Genomic DNA, 19,827 nt, shown 5'->3' on the forward strand with positions numbered 1-19,827 from the left:
GGAGAGCAATGAGGCAAGATGATGAACGCTATCCCATTGCGGTACATATGAGAAACTGTGCAGCTCAAACTACACTCAAAGAATTGAGATTTTTTGGAATTGAATGGGTGGCAATAGACCCCCGATTAGGAAACAGGGAATTACACCTTCAAAGAAGGGAATCAATATGGATAATGCGTTTTAATGCAGTGAATAAGGGACTAAATATGGATTATGAATTAGGCTACTTTCTGGGGAAAGAATAATGACATTGCATTTGATGATTAAGCACATCTAGGATGGTGAGCAGTCCAAGCACACACCTATATCACTACGGATCACATGATTTAAGTACTTGGATAGAGGCCAGAAGGCTAGATAGGGAGGACTAAGTTTAGTGTAGTATAGACGGGTGTACTTGTTAATACAGGTACGGTTTTTACGAGTATACAGGTATGGTTTTTACAAGGAATAATCACATAGTATAATACAGTAGAAGTATTTTGCAAGGAACAGACCATGTTGATGGAACAAGGAATGTATGTTAATGTTTAGTGCATTTCGTATGAAGCTTAGCGCCATTATATATCGTACCTGATTCTATATGACGCCTATTCTGCTCAACTCAGTTCGATTTATGAGGACACAGAACACTATATTTAGTGACTGTGTATTAATGGAACGAGGAATTGGTAATTAAAGTATTATTTGTTAGACACTGAAAGGACAAGAATAGAGGGAAGTGATATGATTGACCATATCAGCATGACGCTATAGCAATATATCACCATATCACAATGGCGCGAGGCTTTACGCACAGAGCCCGTTTTTGATGTCTAGGATCGCTCGTTAGAAGGGCGGAGTTAATTAGAGACGATGCGTACTCGAGCAGTAGAAACAGGTAGAGCGTACTCGCGGAGTTAAAGATTTACAAAGTTTACTGAATCGGTAAGTGCAAGAAATATATCGTAGTACAGGTGGCGTAAAAGTAGCGGAGCAACTACATTTTCATGAAAGTTAATGGTTATAATGAAGCGTTGGCAGTCTTTTCTTTTTAGAAACTTCAAACCCTAAATTGATGTTTTTGGGTAAGCCTTTCGGTTTTTTACTAACACGAGGAAAGCGTGGAAGGTGGATTCACTTGTTGGGGTCTATAAATATAACTTATTTGTGCCTCTTTTTCAAGGCTCAGTTTAATTTGATGCGATTAACGTACCAGAGGAGAGAGAATACAATATTATTTTCTGAAGGCGCAGGCGAAGAGGTACGAGTTGGAGGGGTAAATGGCTCTGCATAAAACACAAAAGTAACTCTGTGAGGTATTCTGGGAAAGGTAGTTCTGTCACAAATATGTGTGTTTGCACTTGCTCACTATTCTAGCAACACAGGTTTTGAAGGCCCTTGGGATGATTCTTCTCAGTCTTTGATTTTATAGATGTAAGGTAATGCTTCTTAATTGAGGATATGTTTACTTAAGTCAATAGTATGTTCGTGGGACAGAAGTCTCATAAGGTGACAAATTGTAGTTGGGATTTTCACTTGTCGAAGTATTGTGCACTTGAGCATGCTGTATACTGACTAAGATGAGACTATTCTTTTATGCTACTGTATGTGAATCTAGTCTTATCCGATTGTTGTTACAGCCATTAAAAGCCTTGACAAAGTCGTAGGGTGAACGCCCAAGACGAAACATGTGTTAGTAGAAACAGGTAGAGCGTACTCGCGGAGTTAAAGATTTTGAAAGTTTACCGAATCGACACTTCAAACCCTAAATTGATGTTTTCGGTTTCATTTGATGCGATTAACGTACCGGAGGAGAATACAATATTATTTTCTGAAAGTGCAGGTGAAGAGCCATTACAAGCCTTGACAAAGTCGTAGGGTGAACGCCCAAGAGGAAACACGTATTGGCGGGCTGGGTCAGGTTTGAAATTTCGTGAAAAATTGAATAAAAGGAACAACGACAAGAATCAGACTTCATCGACATGTGCCTGTTGTTTCTTTATTTGCTTATCTTTGTCAACAGTTTTGTTGAACTAGGGGTGTAGGTGGTACCCCAAACAGAGCACCATCTTTCAAAGCGAATTGCATTATGTACTCTATTACTATTGACTACTACAACTCCAGATTGTGAGCGCCATTCCCATATAACCACCTTCGTATATCCCCTTTTATCTGACATTCAGGAGGGTCTTATTTCCTGGCGGGGGTCTTGGCAATGTTCTCTGTCTTGATCCTGGATCTCAGGGACTGTTTGTGGGGTGGTTCTCCTTCTGCAGGGGGTGGGGTGCTGGTGTCCTGTTGTTCCTGTGGCGGTGCATCCTGTCCACTAGCACCAGTGGAGGTGGAGGGCTGTTCATCGTCCAGGCTAGTGTCAGGGGCCCGTTGGTGTGCCACTGTGTCCCTCATGGTGTTGAGGAGGTCTGCCAGCACCCCTGCAATGGTGACCAGGGTGATGTTAATGGACTTCAAGTCCTCCCTGATCCCAAGGTAGTGTTCCTCCTGCAGCTGCTGGGTCTCCTGAAACTTGGCCAGTACCGTGCCCATGGTCTCCTGGGAATAGTGGTATGCTCCCATGATGTTGGAGAGTGCCTCATGGAGAGTGGGTTCCCTGGGCCTGTCCTCCCCCTGTCGCACAGCAGTCCTCCCAGCTTCCCTATTATCCTGTGCCTCTCTCCCCTGAACCGTGTGCCCACTGCCACTGACCCCAGGTCCCTGATTGTCTTGGGTTGGTGGGTTTGCCTGGGTTCCCTGTAGTGGTGGACACACTGCTGATTAACGTGTCCTGGGGACAGAGGGATGAGCCCGCTGGGTGGGTGCTGTGCTGGTGTTTCCTGAGGGGGGAGGCTCTGTGGTGGTTTGGGACTCTGTCAGGGGAACCAACTGTCCCGAGGTCCCTGATGGGCCGGGCTGGTCATCTTGATCCAGGCGTGCAGAGCTGCTTTTGTCATTGTGGGCCTCTTCTGTGAGGGGACTGGATATGTCTGGCACCTCCTGTCCAGTTACATTGGGTATGGGTCCTGTTGGGGTGTAAATGCATAATTTTAGTATATGTGTGTGCCATCTTGGGCATTGGGTGCAGTACCCTCTACTCCTGTGCTTGAGTCATTGTGTTTGCCCTTTTGTGATAGTTGTTTTGGGGTCTGTGTGGGTACCTGTACTGGACATGCTTTGGTGACGGCGGTCCATGCATAGGTGTTGCATGCAGGGCCTTGGTATTGAGATGTGTGGGTTGTGATAGTGGGACATATGGAGTTGATGCTGTGAATGGGGTGAGGGTAAGAGTGGGAGTATGTGATGGCATGCAGGTGGGGTTGGGAGGATGTAGTAGTAAAGGTTTGACTTACCAGAGTCCAGTCCTCCTGCTAATCCTGCGAGGCCCTCAGGATGCAGTATTGCCAAGACTTGCTCCTCCCAGGTTGTTAGTTGTGGGGGAGGAGGTGGGGGTCCACCGCCAGTCCTCTGTACAGCAATCTGGTGTCTGGATACCACGGAGCGTACCTTCCCCCATAGGTCGTTCCACCTCTTCCTGATGTCATCCCGTGTTCTTGGATGCTGTCCCACTGCGTTGACCCTGTCGACAATTCTCTGCCATAGCTCCATCTTCCTTGCAATGGATGTCTGCTGCACCTGTGATCCAAATAGCTGTGTCTATACCCGGATGATTTCCTCCACCATGACCCTGAGCTCCTCCTCAGAAAACCCGGGGTGTCTTTGAGGTGCCATGATGTGGTGTGGGTGATGTGTGAGGTGCTGTCTGTTGTGATGTGTGAGGGGATGTGTTGGTGTGTGTTGTTTGAGGTGCGTGGATGTTGTATAAGTGATGGTGTTGTGTGTCTGTGGATGCTGGTGCTGTGTTAGCTAATCTCTCTCTCTGGCCTTCTTTCAAATTTTTGGTTGTAAGGGTTTGTGGGTGATGTGGGTGTGTGCTTTATATTGGATTGGGTGTGTGGGTGTGGTGTGTGTATGTGTATTAGGTGTGTGTATTTCGAATTGTCCAATGTAGTTGTGTTTTGTAAATGTATGTGTATTTTGAGCTCGACCGTGTATACCGCCAATGGATTACCATGGTTAAAAGACCGCTGCATTGATTCGTGGGTCGTGATAGTGTGGGCGTATTCTTGTTGGCGTGACGGTGTGGGTTTTGGTATCGCCAGTTTATCACTGACCTTTAGTGTGGCGGACTTGTGTGAGTGTCTTTATTATGGCAGATTCCAAGCTGTGGGTTGTAATACCTGTAGCGGAATTCCGCAGCCGCAACGATATGTTGGCGGTCTTCACCATAGCAGAAAGCGGGATTTACCACCAGGGTTGTAATGAGGGCCATAATGCCCATAAATTCACAGCTACATTTTAGATAAATAGAATAGTATTACCAAATCGAACTAAAACAAAAAATTATATCAGTTACATCCCTAAATTTGAATTTCAACAAATTCACACATATTATGTAGTAATCACAACTTTAACAAATATAGTTTGACGTTAACTTTAGTGTGCAGAATATCTCAAAATCATTCAGTTGTGTAGTGCAATTAATTTCACAGAAAGTTCATTTATACATATTAGTGTTCCAGAAATAGTGGTGACTCTGAAAAAACATATTCTCATCATGCAATAAAATACTCTATTGTACTGTGTGACACTACACTATACCTCATTCCACTGCTCCACTTTTCACCAGTGCACTTTACTCTACTCATCTGTATGCTATTATACTCTACCACACTCTATATCACTCCACTCTTCGTCACTACACTGTAGGCTATTCTACTAAATGCCACTCCACTCTAACGCACTCCACAACTCTCAACTGTACACTGTTCCACTTTACACCACTTGAATGTACACCACTCTGGTTTATTCCGCTCCACTGTACCCCACTCCACTCTGACACTCATCTATAAGCAATTCCCCTGTACGCAACTACAATCTTCAACACTGAATTCCAGGCTATTCACCTCTTCACTGCACACTACAGTCTATGGAACTCTATGGCACTCCAGTGTATGCCACTCCACTGCATGTAATTCCACTCTATGCTACTCTACTGTACACTATTTCAGTATAAGCTACTATACTGGACACTATTGCACTGTATCACACTCCATTCTACGCAACTCCCCTATTTTGCCCCTCCACTCTATGTTGTTCCACTGTATACCACTCCACTGTATGTGACAGCAGTCAACGCCACTCCATTGTATGACACTCCCCTCTGTGACACTGTACTCTACATTATTCCACTATACGTGACTACATCTTCCCCCACACCACTCTATGCCATTCCGCTCTATTCCACCTAACTCAATGCCACTCCACTGTACGGTATTTCAATGAACGCCACTCCACTCTACAACACTAAACTCTACATTACTCTATTCTATGCCACTGCCCCAAGTCCACTCCATGCTACTCCACTTTGCTCCCCTCAACAGCACTTTATGCCACTCAGCAAGAGTCTGCACCCCGCACTGTACCATACATTCATAACTGTTCTTATAAATGGTATTAATTTACATTTGGTACCACACAGTCATAACCGTTCTTGTAAATACTATCATTTTACATGGTATAAGTGAGATAATATAAAATGATAAAAGCAGTGTAAGGGACCATGCATGAGTTATAGTTTATATAGTATGGCTACTGAGTTGAATACACTGTTTATGGAGGTGCACAAGTGATAATAACATGAAGGTGTTTTATAAATTAAAGGTATAAGCTTGTTTCGAAATGTTTTTGTGTAGTTTGAGTTTTGTTTGTAGGTAAGAAATAAAGTTGTATAGGTGGTGCGTACATTTAAAATTTCAGGCATAACTATAAGTTAAGAATTTGCAATACATTTTACGCTGCATAGAAAGATTAAATAAATATTTTCTAACTATATCAAATGTTTAAACTTGTATGAGTTTCATTTATAAAACCGTGTGTGGTAGGGGCATCTATCTGTGTGATAATGACAGCTCTGTGGTAAAAGCATGCGTGGTAAAGGCTGCATGGAAAAGGCATGCGCGATAAGAGCATGCGCTGTACTGTCATACAACTGTTCCTATCTGGAGTATCTTCTTTGTCTTCACAGGAACAAAGAAGCCCATAATCATTCGTCAAACTGGCTTGGTTGTGTAAACTGTCTTTATTTAGCAATGTAGGTAATGTTACTGACTTAGCACCAGTATTTTGTAATAGGTCCACCAGTTCCACTACAATGAGGTGATAATGGTGTAGCAGTCATATGCTACAAGTCCCCTTAAAGGGGGGTATTTTTATTTAATAAAAAGGATGCATTTCCATCAATAGTTGTCTCTATATGTTATATCAATATGTCGCTTGTTAATGGCACTTATGCCATTTCAGTGTTCGCAGGGACGCTTGCTGAACAACTAATTATACATAGCTCACTTCTCATTTTCTGCCTACAATTCAACTGGTTGACAGTTCATATTGGCATGAGGAGTACATCCCAGAAAGAACCCAGGAGCCCTATTCACACCTATGTGTCCCGTTACATTAGTGATATCAGAATGTTTTCTGACAGCCTGCTCAGTAAACCCATGGCATTTCTGGAAATATCATCTGATCAGGACAGAAGCTGTCAGAGACACTCTAATTAAGTGTCTGTCTTGTTTCCAGAGGTGAGGGTAGCCTAGCATCACTATCCACAATGCCACCATTCATTCCACTAGGAGCCTGGGTAAGAATACAATGCATGTTACCATTGTCACCTACACTGCTGGTGGTTAGGTTGTAATCACCTGCAAGTCACTGAATCATTTTACATATAATGCAAATCTTAAAACATCCCAAAACATTTCAAGCAAAACCTAGGGAGTGTGAAGTGTGTTCAGGGGGAAACTGAAGATTTCTCTTAAAGAGAAAATCTGAAAAATCTTTGTTAGTAGTTTTCATTTCAAGGGAATTAAATGCTTAAGCACAACCGATCTGAATTCATTATGGTGACATAACAGACATAGGGCCATATTGACAAGGCCCATTGTGCCACCGGAACATCACTCTTAGTGACAGTCTGGCAGCGCACACTGCAGTACATACAGATACATATTTACAAGGACAATTAAAGCCACCCTGTGTGTCTTTTCATGGCCTTGTAAATATGGACAGAGCCAATACAGAGCAAGTCTCTGTGTTGACTCACCCTGCCACAGGGATACGTGCCATGGGTGTTACGGTGGGTGTTCACAAGTAACACCCATGGCATTTGACACATTTTCAGATTTACAAAGTTTTGTAAACCTGGGAATGCGTCAAAGGCCTATACCTCCCCAGGGGAGGTATAAGGGAGGTGCAACATGGAGAAATAACATTATTTCTCCTAGTTGGTAAGTCTTTCTACATGTGCTGCATTCTGCAGCACACATATAAAGAGCAAAACACCTATTGAGATTTTGTGAGCAAGAAAGTGTCCCTTTCTGCACAAAAACAGTAATCTCTGCAACGCAGACACCCTTGTTCCTTGATGCAAGGGTGCCTGCATTGGCGCATGGCAGCCCATTTTGAGGCAGCGCAGGGGAAGGGGACAGGAATGCACTGTTTCATGTAGATATAGCCCATGATTGCCCTTTTGTTTTGATTCAAGGAAGTGCAGCAAGAAGGCTTGCAGCGATTCTCTGCATCAAAATGTTGTAAATATGGCCCCTAGTGTCTGACCAATCCCTACCTAGTCTAACACTTAAAAACCCTCCATTTGTGCCAGAATATATACATTGCTGTTGCACTTGTCCTGACGTGCACTTTACTGGGTGACACAGTGTCTTGCACATTGTTCTGTTGCTCACTCTTTTGTAGAAGTAACACCCATCAGTTATCCATTACCTCTAATTTACACCCCAAAATACATATGGTGTGCAGTTGTAAAGCACTTGCCATTTGGTGGATACATAACACCTCCACAAAACTGTGATTAGTACCTGATTGTACCCTCCTTAGAAGGGGTGCTTTCAAACTTCCTCAAAGGCAGTTGAAGACCAAAACGGCATAATGATGATCGTGGTCTAAAAAAGATTTGTGCAATTAGTGTTGCTAGAAATAATGTATCAGACAAGGGTATTGACCTTTTAAAAAGAACCATACTCTTCCAGTACGAATGCCTATGTTTGGACAATCGTAAAAGGATCCCACAATCTGGAAATCTGCTATACACACATGTAACACATTGTTTTTTTCCCCTTGATAGCAACTGCCTTAAGGAGGCCTTATTTTTTATGCAATTCCGGGCCCAGTTATTTTAGTAGATCTGGCTTTGCATCAAAGCTTATGGGTGTTTGTCCTGATACACTCAAGTAACTCCACCTTGACGGAAAGTGACATAAAGCAGTGCAAAGTGCTTTTTGTAATGAAAAAAGGGAACCTTTCCAGTGGGGATTTTTTTTCACTAGAAAATAACTACTGGGTGCTATGTTGTATGTTCTGCAGTGGTACATGGCCTTAAGAAATCTGGGTCAGGATCTGTGAAAGTATTGTTTTTCCTGTAATTGGTCCAGAAATGTTAATGGAACTGTACCCATGTTTTGGGGCGCATATTTTGAAGAGAACTATTTTGAACTAGTCCTTGGAAAGACATTTTCTGAATGTTTCAGGAAAAAAGCTGCTAATATTCAAGTATTCTGAGCGGGAAATACTTTAGCATGTTAGAGCTTTATGAAAGAGATTGAAAGCTTCATTACCATATTTCTGTCCTCTCACACAACTAAAAGCAAAATTGTCTCCTGATGGCTAAGCGCTGGATGTATAGAATTGTATTTCCTTATTCAGGAACCTTGAAACAAGAGTGAATCCGAATAATGTTTAGGATAAAGCCTGTCTAAAAAACAACTGTGTGAACTTCATCTGCATCAGATAGTCATTGACTTGAATCGTCTGTCCCTTAGTGGGTTATCGTTGCTCTTCCTATCCAAATAATATATTATTTCTGTATTTTGAGGGAACAGCACTTGAAAGCACAAACACAATCCCTCCGGCTCACTAAAGCCAAAGTGAGAAGGGAAGAGAGTCACTGTTAATATTGAGGTAATAAAGGAAATAGTTAGGGCCATATTTATACTTTTTGACGCACAACTGCGCCAACGCAGTTGTGCGTCAAAAATGTTAACGCCGGCTAACGCCATTCCAAAGCGCCATGCGGGCGCCTTATTTATGGAATGACGTTAGCCGGCGGACCTGACTGGTGTGCGTAAAAAAAAAATCACCCACACCAGGCAGCGCCGGCGTAGGGGAAAATGGAGCTTGGGCGTCCAAAAATGGGGCAAGTCGTCTGAGGCAAAAAATCTGCCTCAACCCGATTAGCGCCATTTTATTTTACTCCCACCCTCCATTGCCATGACTCCTGTCTTAGCAAAGACAGGAGTCATGCCCCCTTGCCCAATGGCCATGCCCAGGGGACTTGCGTCCCCTGGGCATGGTCATTGGGCATAGTGGCATGTAGGGGGGCACAAATCAGGCCCCCCTATGCCACAATAAAATTTTAAAAAATATACTTACCTGAACTTACCTTAAATTCCCTGGGATGGGTCCCTCCATCCTTGGGCGTCCTCCTGGGGTGGGCAAGGGTGGCAGGGGGTGTCCCTGGGGGCATGGGAGGGCACCTCTGGGCTCCTTCCGAGCCTACAGGTCCCTTAACGCCTGCCCTGACCAGGCGTTAAGAAATGACGCAAAAGCGGCTGGACGTCATTTTTTTTGACCCGTCCACTCCCGTGCGCCATTTTTGCACGGGAGTTTAAATAAGGCGCACATGCCTTGGAGTCATTTTTTAGACCGGAACGCCTACCTTGCATATCATTAACGCAAGGTAGGTGTCCACGCTAAAAAATGACGCAAACTCCAAGATCTTTGGCGCTAGACGGGTCTAACGCCAAAGTATAAATATGGATTTAGCTTTGCGTCGGATTTGCGTAAAAAAAAACGACGCAATTCCCGCGCAAACAGAGTATAAATATGCCCCTTAGTATCTTGCCGCACAGAACTAGATGCCTGTACAACTGTATAAGATACTTGTGAGAAACCAGAGCTTCTTGCCGTGTCCCTCCATACTTTGTCCCGATTTTGACTACTAACTACTAGATGCTGGCTTTCTGACGTTAAGGGTGTCCTTGGCTCTACTATCCAGACCCAGGGCCTGTGCACTGAATAAACATATATACAAATTAAGCATAATTATAATTGGAAGGGCAATTCACCTGTAAGTCTTTAGTATATGTTAGAGCATGTAGGTTTAGAGGCCCAGCAGATTTAAAGCGCTTAAGTGTCGACTGTTGTGAGGCCTGTTGCCATTTTAAAAACCAAGCCTGCTTTGCAGTCTTCTTTTAAAGTAAATGTATATGCAAATTCAGCTTTAGAACTGAAGGTACTTCCATAGTCTCAAACTACCTTATTTTTTCAAATAAGTCACTCCTAAGGTCTCGCTTGAGTGCCCCAGGTGTCGGATGTCTTGTAACTATAAGCAGGGACATTATAAAATATGTTTTATATTCCCTGGTTAGGGAAGAATGCCAATTTGGTTTTCCCCAGTGTAGTACATTAGCTCCATAGGGTAACAGGGAATACATTATTAAAGTGTAACTGTTGTTAGAGAAGAGCTCATAATGTCCTTCTTGGAGTCAAAATGATAGCACAAATCAACTTGCCATTGTTCGATTTTTTTATAACTATTATAGAAAATAAGTTATGGAACTTTTTTTTTTGTGAGACAAAATCCAGCTTTCCAGCAGCTCTTCTCTTATTGGCCAGCCTCTGCCAGGTTGAGTCAAGCTGTCTTAATGAAGTGGGAAGTGACCTACTTTGAGACAAATGATTTCCCGGGAGGGAAACTGCACATTGCAGAGCAAAAGGCAGGAAGGGGGTGCAGTGGCCAAAATGGTCTTTAAAGAGGGGAATGACAGTTTGGACAATACACAGCCTCATCATGACATCCTCCACCCCCAGTAAAGTAGGAGCCCCCAGTGAATAGATTAGTGGAAGGGGAGTGTTAGGGAAACTTAGCCACACCTTTGGGATGGCTTAGCCTGATCTAACCCTTCAGGAGAAACTTTCCCTTCTTTAATTTTCGTAGAATAGTGCCTTCTGGGACAGATGTTTGCCACACTTCTTTTGATCTTGTCACCCCAGAAGATGGCACCCTGCACCCCATTGGTCGGGGTGCCCCCCTGCTTGCCAGCCCAGGAACACTGAATAAATATGTGAGAGTTGCCCAGTAACTCAGATTCCTGCCTAGACAAATCAAGTGAAGAAGGACTGCCCTGCTGAAACCATTGTTTTGCATCCCAAGAAGACTGGACACATGAGGACTGCACGTGCTTCACACTTTTGGAACTACATCCCTGAAGACTTTACCTTGCTTTGAAAGGATTAAGGAGGGACTTCCTGAAAGCAACATATGCAAAAGAGCTACAAGGGATCCCTGCCTGAAACTGAAAGGAGAAAAAAAGACTGCACTGTCGGATCCTTGGACTGCACTCTTAAGGACTGCACCTGCTGTACACTTTGGTCTTCAACCGAAAAAGGACTTTGCCTTGCTTTGAAAGTGGAAGGAGTGGGCATGTAGTGCAATGTAGCTCGAAGGAAAGCGACACCACCAATCTTTTAGCGCATGTACTTCAACAGAAACCTTGATAAAGGCACATGGAATGTGGAACCTGAAAGAAATTATGTCATATAAAGATGACAGCAGATACTGACAGCTGTCCTTCTTGCATCAGGTTTTTTCATTATTTGTGCCTTTTTTACTCTCTTCATCACTCACCACAGCAACTGAGTTACAACCCTTGTAGGTTGCCAAGTGGTGCTTAGTGGTTTTATTTGTGGATGTTCGTGTCACTTTTGATTTGCATGTACAGGGCCTTATAGACCTTTTATTTCATGGGGCATTTTCCCTGTGGACTGAAGCCCTTGTAGGCTGATTTTGAAAGCACAGGGCCACTCCTGGTCCCTCTGTTACTTTCCACAGCTCCCTGAGGTTAGTTGCAGGCACATGGAGTACCTAAAGAAAGAAAAACAGAGGGAGTGAGGGGGAAGGTAGAGATAAAGTGATCAGAAAGGGTGAAGAGAGGGGAGATGAGGGAGAGAATGTAGGGATAGAAAGAAAGAGATTGTGTGAGAAGACAAACGGAGTGGGGCTTGGTTTGAGCATTGTCGCCATGACTGCTTTTGGTTCCTCAGTCCAGCCATATACATATGGGGGAAAAAAACAATGCCTGAAGCAAAACAATTAAATAGAAACTTGGGGCTTTGTTTGTTATTGTCAGGAAGTATCTTTTTGCTACATGTCAGCTGTAGCTTTTCATGATGTTCATCAGCAAATAGGCCGTAAATATTTTTTTTTTGCTACAGGCAGCATGGTCATTAAAATGTGGCTTAGATCTCTGGGCCTCCAGGGCCCAGTCTCAAAGGTTGAAATAGAACACATGTATTTTCCTTCTGATCCCAAAATCATTTATTTCCTTTTTCCTTCTGATTGCTTGAGAGTCAATGAGTTCTGTCAAAGTCTTTGGTGCAGATATACAGAAAAGGCTCGGAAACCAGAGCAGTAGCCAAAAAGGGTCTGAAAAGAAAGGAGAAATGAAAAAATTTCTCCTTTTAACGCTTGCTTTCAAATGGTGTAAACTTTTGGCACAAAACCCTGTCTACTATTGTTTGTAGTTAGGGTTTTGCATCAAAGGGCATAGGTGGTTGTATGGGAACACCCATGCATCACTGATGTAGAGCCCCCTTAGCGCTAAACACTGCTTTGCGTTACTTTTAGGGTACTTTCAGTGCAAAAGTAAGTTAGAAAAATATATTTTGTGCTTGTTAGCATCACGTTGGTATGCTAACCCAGCACAAAATGTTTGTCAATTTGCCCCTTTATGTCTTAAGCGCTTCTTTTAAAGTGGAAAACCTTTCCACTATGACGCAGTTCACAATTAGCAGTGATGGTCTTTGCGATGATCTAATGCTATGTAAAAAAGGATACGCATACTTTGGTTAATACATTCCTCTTTAGTGTAGTGTAATTTGATTGTGATACTGCATTCTTGATCAATTATTGATTTTCTTATGATATCCTTTACTTTGGTGTGTGTGTGTGGTGTTTCTCCCTTTACTGAACCTACCCGACACTTCACAACATTGCAGTAGCACACAAGACGTGCTCATGCCCGCCTCCTATATCACATGGGCATCAGTCCTAAGGAGCAGCAGAGAATCGCAGGTTCTAGCTGTTTCTAGTTTAAGGGTCTACAACCCTTCCAGCCCCCTCATGTCTTAAGATCATTGTTCATTGCATGAGTGACCACAATCTCCTCCACTTGAACCTGGAAATGCATTCAGCAGGGTGAGCTGGAAAATAAGGGTGCGAGGATCAAATGGGAGAAAATAGATGTTCCCTCCTTTATGAAAGATATTTTATTCATGGAACATGAATCCATTATCACCTTCTTTGTCATCAGAAGTTGATATTAGCTCCATCATTAATTATTACAACTCAGTCAGCCTGAAACATAACAAATATTCACCTGTTTATAGGTGGTTTAACGCAGCATTATTTATCACCCAGAAACAACTCCTAGAGGCTCTTAAACAGATCCTGAATAATTTTAGGCCTCATTTCAAGATTAGTGGTAAATGCCGCTGTAAAGAAATGGCTCCCTGTTGCAGTTACCCCCCACTTTTTGCCTGATACTGATGCTGACTTGACTGAGAAGTGTGCTGGGACCCTGCTAACCAGGCCCCAGCACCAGTGTTATTTCCCCTAAAATGTACCATTGTTTCCACAATTGGCACAACCCTGGCACCTAGGTAAGTCCCTTGTAACTGGTACCCCTGGTACCAAGGGCCCTGATGCCAGGGAAGGTCTCTAAGGGCTGCAGCATGTCTTATGCCACCCTAGGGACCCCTCACTCAGCACAGACACACTGCTTGCCAGCTTGTGTGTGCTGATGGGGAGAAAATGACTAAGTCGACATGGCACTCCCCTCAGGGTGCCATGCCAACCTCCCACTGCCTGTGGCATAGGTAAGTCACCCCTCTAGTAGGCCTTACAGCCCTAAGGCAGGGTGCACTATACCACAGGTGAGGGCATATGTGCATGAGCACTATGCCCCTACAGTGTCTAAGCAAAACCTTAGACATTGTAAGTGCAGGGTAGCCATAAGAGTATATGGGCTGGGAGTCTGTCAAAAACGAACTCCACAGCTCCATAATGGCTACACTGAATACTGGGAAGTTTAGTATCAAACTTCTCAGAATAATAAACCCACACTGATGCCAGTGTTGGATTTATTAAAAAATGCACACAGAGGGCATCTTAGAGATACCCCCTGTATTTTACCCAATTGTTCAGTGCAGGACTGACTGGTCTGTGCCAGCCTGCTGCTGAGAGACGAGTGTCTGACCTCATGCGGTGAGAGCCTTTGTGCTCTCTGAAGACAGAAACAAAGCCTGCTCTGGGTGGAGGTGCTTCACACCTCCCCCCTGCAGGAACTGTAACACCTAGCAGTGAGCTTCAAAGACTCAAGCTTCGTGTTACAATGCCCCAGGGCACTCCAGCTAGTGGAGATGCCCGCCCCCTGGACACAGCCCCCACTTTTGGCGGCAAGTCCAGGAGAGATAATGAGAAAAACAAGGAGGAGTCACTGGCCAGTCAGGACAGCCCCTAAGGTGTCCTGAGCTGAGGTGACTGACTTTTAGAAATCCTCCATCTTGTAGAAGGAGGATTCCCCCAATAGGGATAGGAATGTGACCCCCTCCCCTTGGGAGGAGGCACAAAGAGGGTGTACCCACCCTCAGGGCTAGTACCCATTGGCTACTAACCCCCCAGACCTAAACACGCCCTTAAATTTTGTATTTAAGGGCTCCCCTGAACCTAAGAATTTAGATTCCTGAAACCTACAAGAAGAAGAAGACTGCTGAGCTGAAAAACCCCTGCAGAGGAAGAACAGAAGACACCAACTGCTTTGGCCCCAGACTTACCGGCCTGTCTCCTGCCTTCCAAAGAAACCTGCTCCAGCGACGCTTTCCAAGGGACCAGCGACCTCTGAATCCTCTGAGGACTGCCCTGCTTCAAGAAAGACAAGAAACTCCGGAGGACAGCGGCACTGCTCCAAAAGAACTGCAACTTTGTTTCAAGGAGCAGATTTAAAGACCCCTGCAACTCCCCGCAAGAAGCGTGAGACTTGCAACACTGCACCCGGCGACCCCGACTCGACTGGTGGAGAACCAACACCTCAGGGAGGACCCTCCGGCGACTCCGAGACCGTGAGTAACCAAAGTTGTCCCCCCTGAGCCCCCACAGCGACGCCTGCAGAGGGAATCCCGAGGCTCCCCCTGACCGCGACTGCCTGAACTCCATTTCCCGACGGCTGGAAAAGACCCTGCACCCGCAGCCCCCAGCACCTAAAGGAACGGAACTCGTGTGCAGGAGTGACCCCCAGGAGGCCCTCTCCCTTGCCCAGGTGGTGGCTACCCCGAGGAGCCCCCCACTTGCCTGCCTGCAACGCTGAAGAGATCCCTTGATCTCTCATTGAAAACCATTGTAAACCTGATGCGTGTTTGCACACTGCACCCGGCCGCCCCCGCGTTGCTGAGGGTATACTTTTTGTGCTGACTTGTGTCCCCCCCCCCGGTGCCCTACAAAACCCCCCTGGTCTGCCCTCCGAAGACGCGGGTACTTACCTGCTGGCAGACCGGAACCGGGGCACCCCCTTCTCTCCATTGAAGCCTATGTGTTTTGGGCACCTCTTTGACCTCTGCACCTGACCGGCCTTGAGCTGCTGGTGTGGTGACTTTGGGGTTGCTCTGAACCCCCAATGGTGGGCTACCTTGGACCAAAAACTGAAACCTGTAAGTGACTTACTTACCTGACAAAACTAACAAAAACTTACCTCCCCCAGGAACTGTGAAAATTGCACTGTCCACTTTTAAAACAGCTTATTGTGTTTTATGTAAAAAGTATACATGCTAATGTAATGATTCCAAGTTCCTAAAGTACTTACCTGCAATACCTTTCAAATGAGATATTACATGTAGAATTTGAACCTGTGGTTCTTAGTTTATTTTAAGAAAATATATTTTTCTATAACAAAACCTATTGGCTGGATTTGTCTCTGAGTGTGTTTTCCTCATTTATTGCCTGTGTGTATGTACAACAAATGCTTAACACTACTCCTTTGATAAGCCTACTAGTCGACCACACTACCACAAAATAGAGCATTAGTATTATCTCTTTTTGCCACTATCTTACCTCTAAGGGGAACCCTTGGACTCTGTGCATACTATTCCTTACTTTGAAATAGTGCATACAGAGCCAACTTCCTACTGCCGCGGCGACGACCGCCAAAAGACTGTCGCCGTGGCTAACAGCTGGGGGTGTGTGCATGCTTGGGTGAGTGTGTGCGTGAATGCAAATGTGTGTGTAGTGTTGTTTGCATGGGTGTATGCGTGTGTGAGAATGTGTGTATGAATGGAAATGTGAATGCATGTCTGCGTGTCAGTGTGAATGTGTGTACGGATGTGCTTGAGAATGAATGGATGCATGTGTGAATGAATGCATGTATGCCTGTGTGAGTGAGTGAGTGTGTGTGTGCATGGTGGGTGTATGCGAGTGTGCATGTGTGGGAGGTGGGGGATCAGAAGGATGGAGGATTGGGGGTAGGAGAATCTGGGGAGTGTTTTGGGGTGTCGTGCCACAAAAACCATTGCTGTAGGCAGGGTCATGATGCCACCGGCCTGGAGATTATCTCCATCCCGGTGGCTGCTACCGCAATGGCGGTCGGTATGGTAAATAGGTGGGTTGGCTGCAGCCAACCCGCCAATGTCATAATGTGGCAGTATACCGCCAGCCTGTTGGCGGTACTACCGCCACATTATCACCGACCGCCGGGGTCCTTAATCTTTACAGGAAACTTCACTTAAGTTATAAGGCCTATAAAGATGCGATCAGAAAAGCATTGTGGGCAGATCTCGATGCAGCGTGTATTACAGAGAATCCTAGGAGATTCTGGTATTTTAGAAACACTCCTTATTTTGCAAATCATACAACTTTAAACTTGTGAATAACATCCCAGCTGGATCAAGTATGGCTTGTTTTGCTGAGGTTTTCAACTCAGATAGTAAGAAGCACCACCTAGTTGAAGATATTGCTAATCTCAATTCCCATGTCCTCTATAATTACAGTAGATCCAAGTCACTGAAATAACATGTGTAATTATGACATCTCTCTAGGCGTGTCCTGATGGGGTACAAGTGGACAATTGCAAATCTATCATCGCTTTATGGGCCCCAATATACTAGGAGCTGTATGCAATTGCAAATCTCTGTGCCCCACATTGATCTAACCTAGTATTAGAAGCAGCTGTCACTGGCATATCAGGGGATCATGTAAAGGCAATGTGTGCATGTCACATAGCTTGGCTAGTGGTCAATGTTAAACATCACATGTTGCATCTCTTACAGAAACTGTGTTTTGTTTCTCCTACAGGTAACCCTGCCATTGTCACCGTGGAGAGGACACCAGACATGGACACTACCCCTATGAATGAAGGCACTAGTAAGGAAAACATACCTGGATGTTTGGACACTGAGGACGGAGCTGGCCCATGAAGGACTCCTTTTCAGTCAACAACCGTGAGCCTCACCCTGCTCACATCGACTCCTCCCAGCCCTGCTGCATCCACATCACATACAAACATTCACCCCCATACCTGTGCCCCAAGGACAGTGTCTTCAGTTGTCTGCCCCCCCAGTACAGGTGCCTGAGTCTCCTGTAGTCATCCCTGACAATGATACACCTGCCACCAGTAGGAGTGGACACACTATGCTAGGGGAACAGACACGTGGGGGCTAGGGTGTGTGAGATGGATGGGATGGAACAGAGGGGGGAGGCTCCAAGGGACATCTGGCCAGGACACTACATCCAAAGTCTAGGGAGCCTACCAACATTCCGAAGGCATGATGGGCCAGGTACTGAACATGATGGGGGAGATCCAACAGCTGTAGAGGGGCAACCACCCAGAAGGTTGTGCAGCAGTAGCATGCCCAAATGCCAACCTGGCTTCCATTGCTGGGGTGCTAAGAGACCTTGATACCACTCTGAGTAGGCTTTGTACTCACCATCAGTTCTCTTCCACTAGCAATGAAACATCAGGCCCTTCTATATCTGTGGCAGCTAGTGGAATGGAGGCCATGTCAGGTGAAGGGAATGCCTCAGACACTCCACCCTCTGTAGCTGAAGAACCCCCCACAAATGCGGATGTCCACCCAGACATCCAGGAGGAGCAGATGCCAAGACCAAAACCACTGTCAGGAAGTGAACCTCTACTGATTGCTTCCCCTTGTGTGGCACAGATACACCCTGTGACTGTTCTGAAACATATCTCCATTTTCCTATGGTACAGGGATGCTGGACTTGTGTTTCCAAATGGTATAGCAGCTACCCTGATGATTTCATACACCATGACTGAACCCTTCACTGTTTTCTTTGTGCTCTTTTTGTTTACAATCACTCAATTTGCTGTGTACTCATCAATAAATACCACTGACCCACTGATCATGTGTTAGTGTGATTGATCAACAATATACAACTGTCATGTATAACAACTCTTGTACTAAAAGGTCTCTAATGTAAAACCTTTGGCATGGTTATCACACATGTAATGTCTAACAAGGCTAGCTATTGACAAAGTATGATATGCATGACACAAGTCACTTTCATTGTCCTCACCCACTTATAGATTTGGAGAATGCCAATTACACACAGAGTAAAATACTGCTGCTATCTTCTGAGATTCATTATAGGTGTCATATACTATAACCCCACACACTTGATAAGTTAGGGACATGTCAGTGTTTCACAGTGCCAGGAGGCAAACATATTGGTTAAATGCATCATCAGCTAAAGCCTGATCACATACCAATACCATAGTTTCCAAAATAAAAGACTCCGTGTAACAGACAGAGGTAAGTACTAATGTCCCCAGTCATGGAACCTTCCACTCACCATGGCCAGGTATCTGTAGGCTTACCATCCAACTATGTCATTCTTCAGACACATGCACATTGGTTTGCAAAGTGAAAACACATACAGCTACATACAAGTTAGTTCCATTATGATGTCAGAGGTTCTGGATACCACATTATGACCTGTGTCAGACAAATGAGGACACACATGGCACCATTGGCCCCACCTCCAATACCAAACGGGTCTTTGGTGTGGAAAAGGACACTATCGTCACAATGTCCTGACAGTCTGGGCAAATAACTCTCACACACATATCTCATGCCAGACAGTACCTGGTTTAATCCATGTTCATTTATCATGTCAGTCTGCAAATCCCATCTGCTGCTGTCGTGTAGGCTCTTATTATTTTAATGAGACTACTGGATTTTGAGTGGCAGAATCGTCTGTGGTGTGGGAGACCTGACCCACTACAGGTGACATCTGTTACCCTAATCTGGGTTTTGGTCCGGCTAACTAGCAGTGCCTAATTTCTACCCAAGGGCAAGGATGATTGGGCAGCCGAGCGCATTAAATAATTGATTTCTCAGGGAAACCGTGGTCACTCGGGTCTCATCCGTTTCTCTCAGTTACATTAGTCTCACATACACAATGACAAACTGAGGCAGTATATATTTCAATAAGATTTTAATGAAGCGACTGCATCTTAGATAGCAAAGCATGTGCTGCAATAACCAGGACAATACAGCATGACAAGATTAAAATGGTGACAAGGAGAGTAAAGCATCGAAATAACGCTACCATATTGTCACTAGTGTCAATAGACTAATTCCTACCTAGGCTATAATAGAGGACAGTGTGTTAAGCCCTAGTTCTGCCCTTCAGGTTCCCCTGGGAAGACATCA

At 44.7% G+C, this 19,827-nt stretch overlaps 1 long non-coding RNA gene across 1 annotated transcript; it reads left to right on the plus strand.

Annotated features, from left to right (window-relative positions):
* The first annotated feature begins 824 nt into the window (after positions 1–824).
* LOC138296667 (uncharacterized) lies at positions 825–18,514 on the plus strand. The gene is made up of 2 exons (XR_011203881.1): positions 825–927; positions 17,447–18,514. It is a non-coding gene; the product is annotated as an uncharacterized lncRNA (long non-coding RNA).
* Positions 18,515–19,827: the final 1,313 nt, after the last annotated feature.

This window comes from Pleurodeles waltl, chromosome 5 (genome assembly GCF_031143425.1).
Source record: "Pleurodeles waltl isolate 20211129_DDA chromosome 5, aPleWal1.hap1.20221129, whole genome shotgun sequence".
Taxonomy (NCBI): Eukaryota; Metazoa; Chordata; class Amphibia; order Caudata; family Salamandridae; genus Pleurodeles; species Pleurodeles waltl.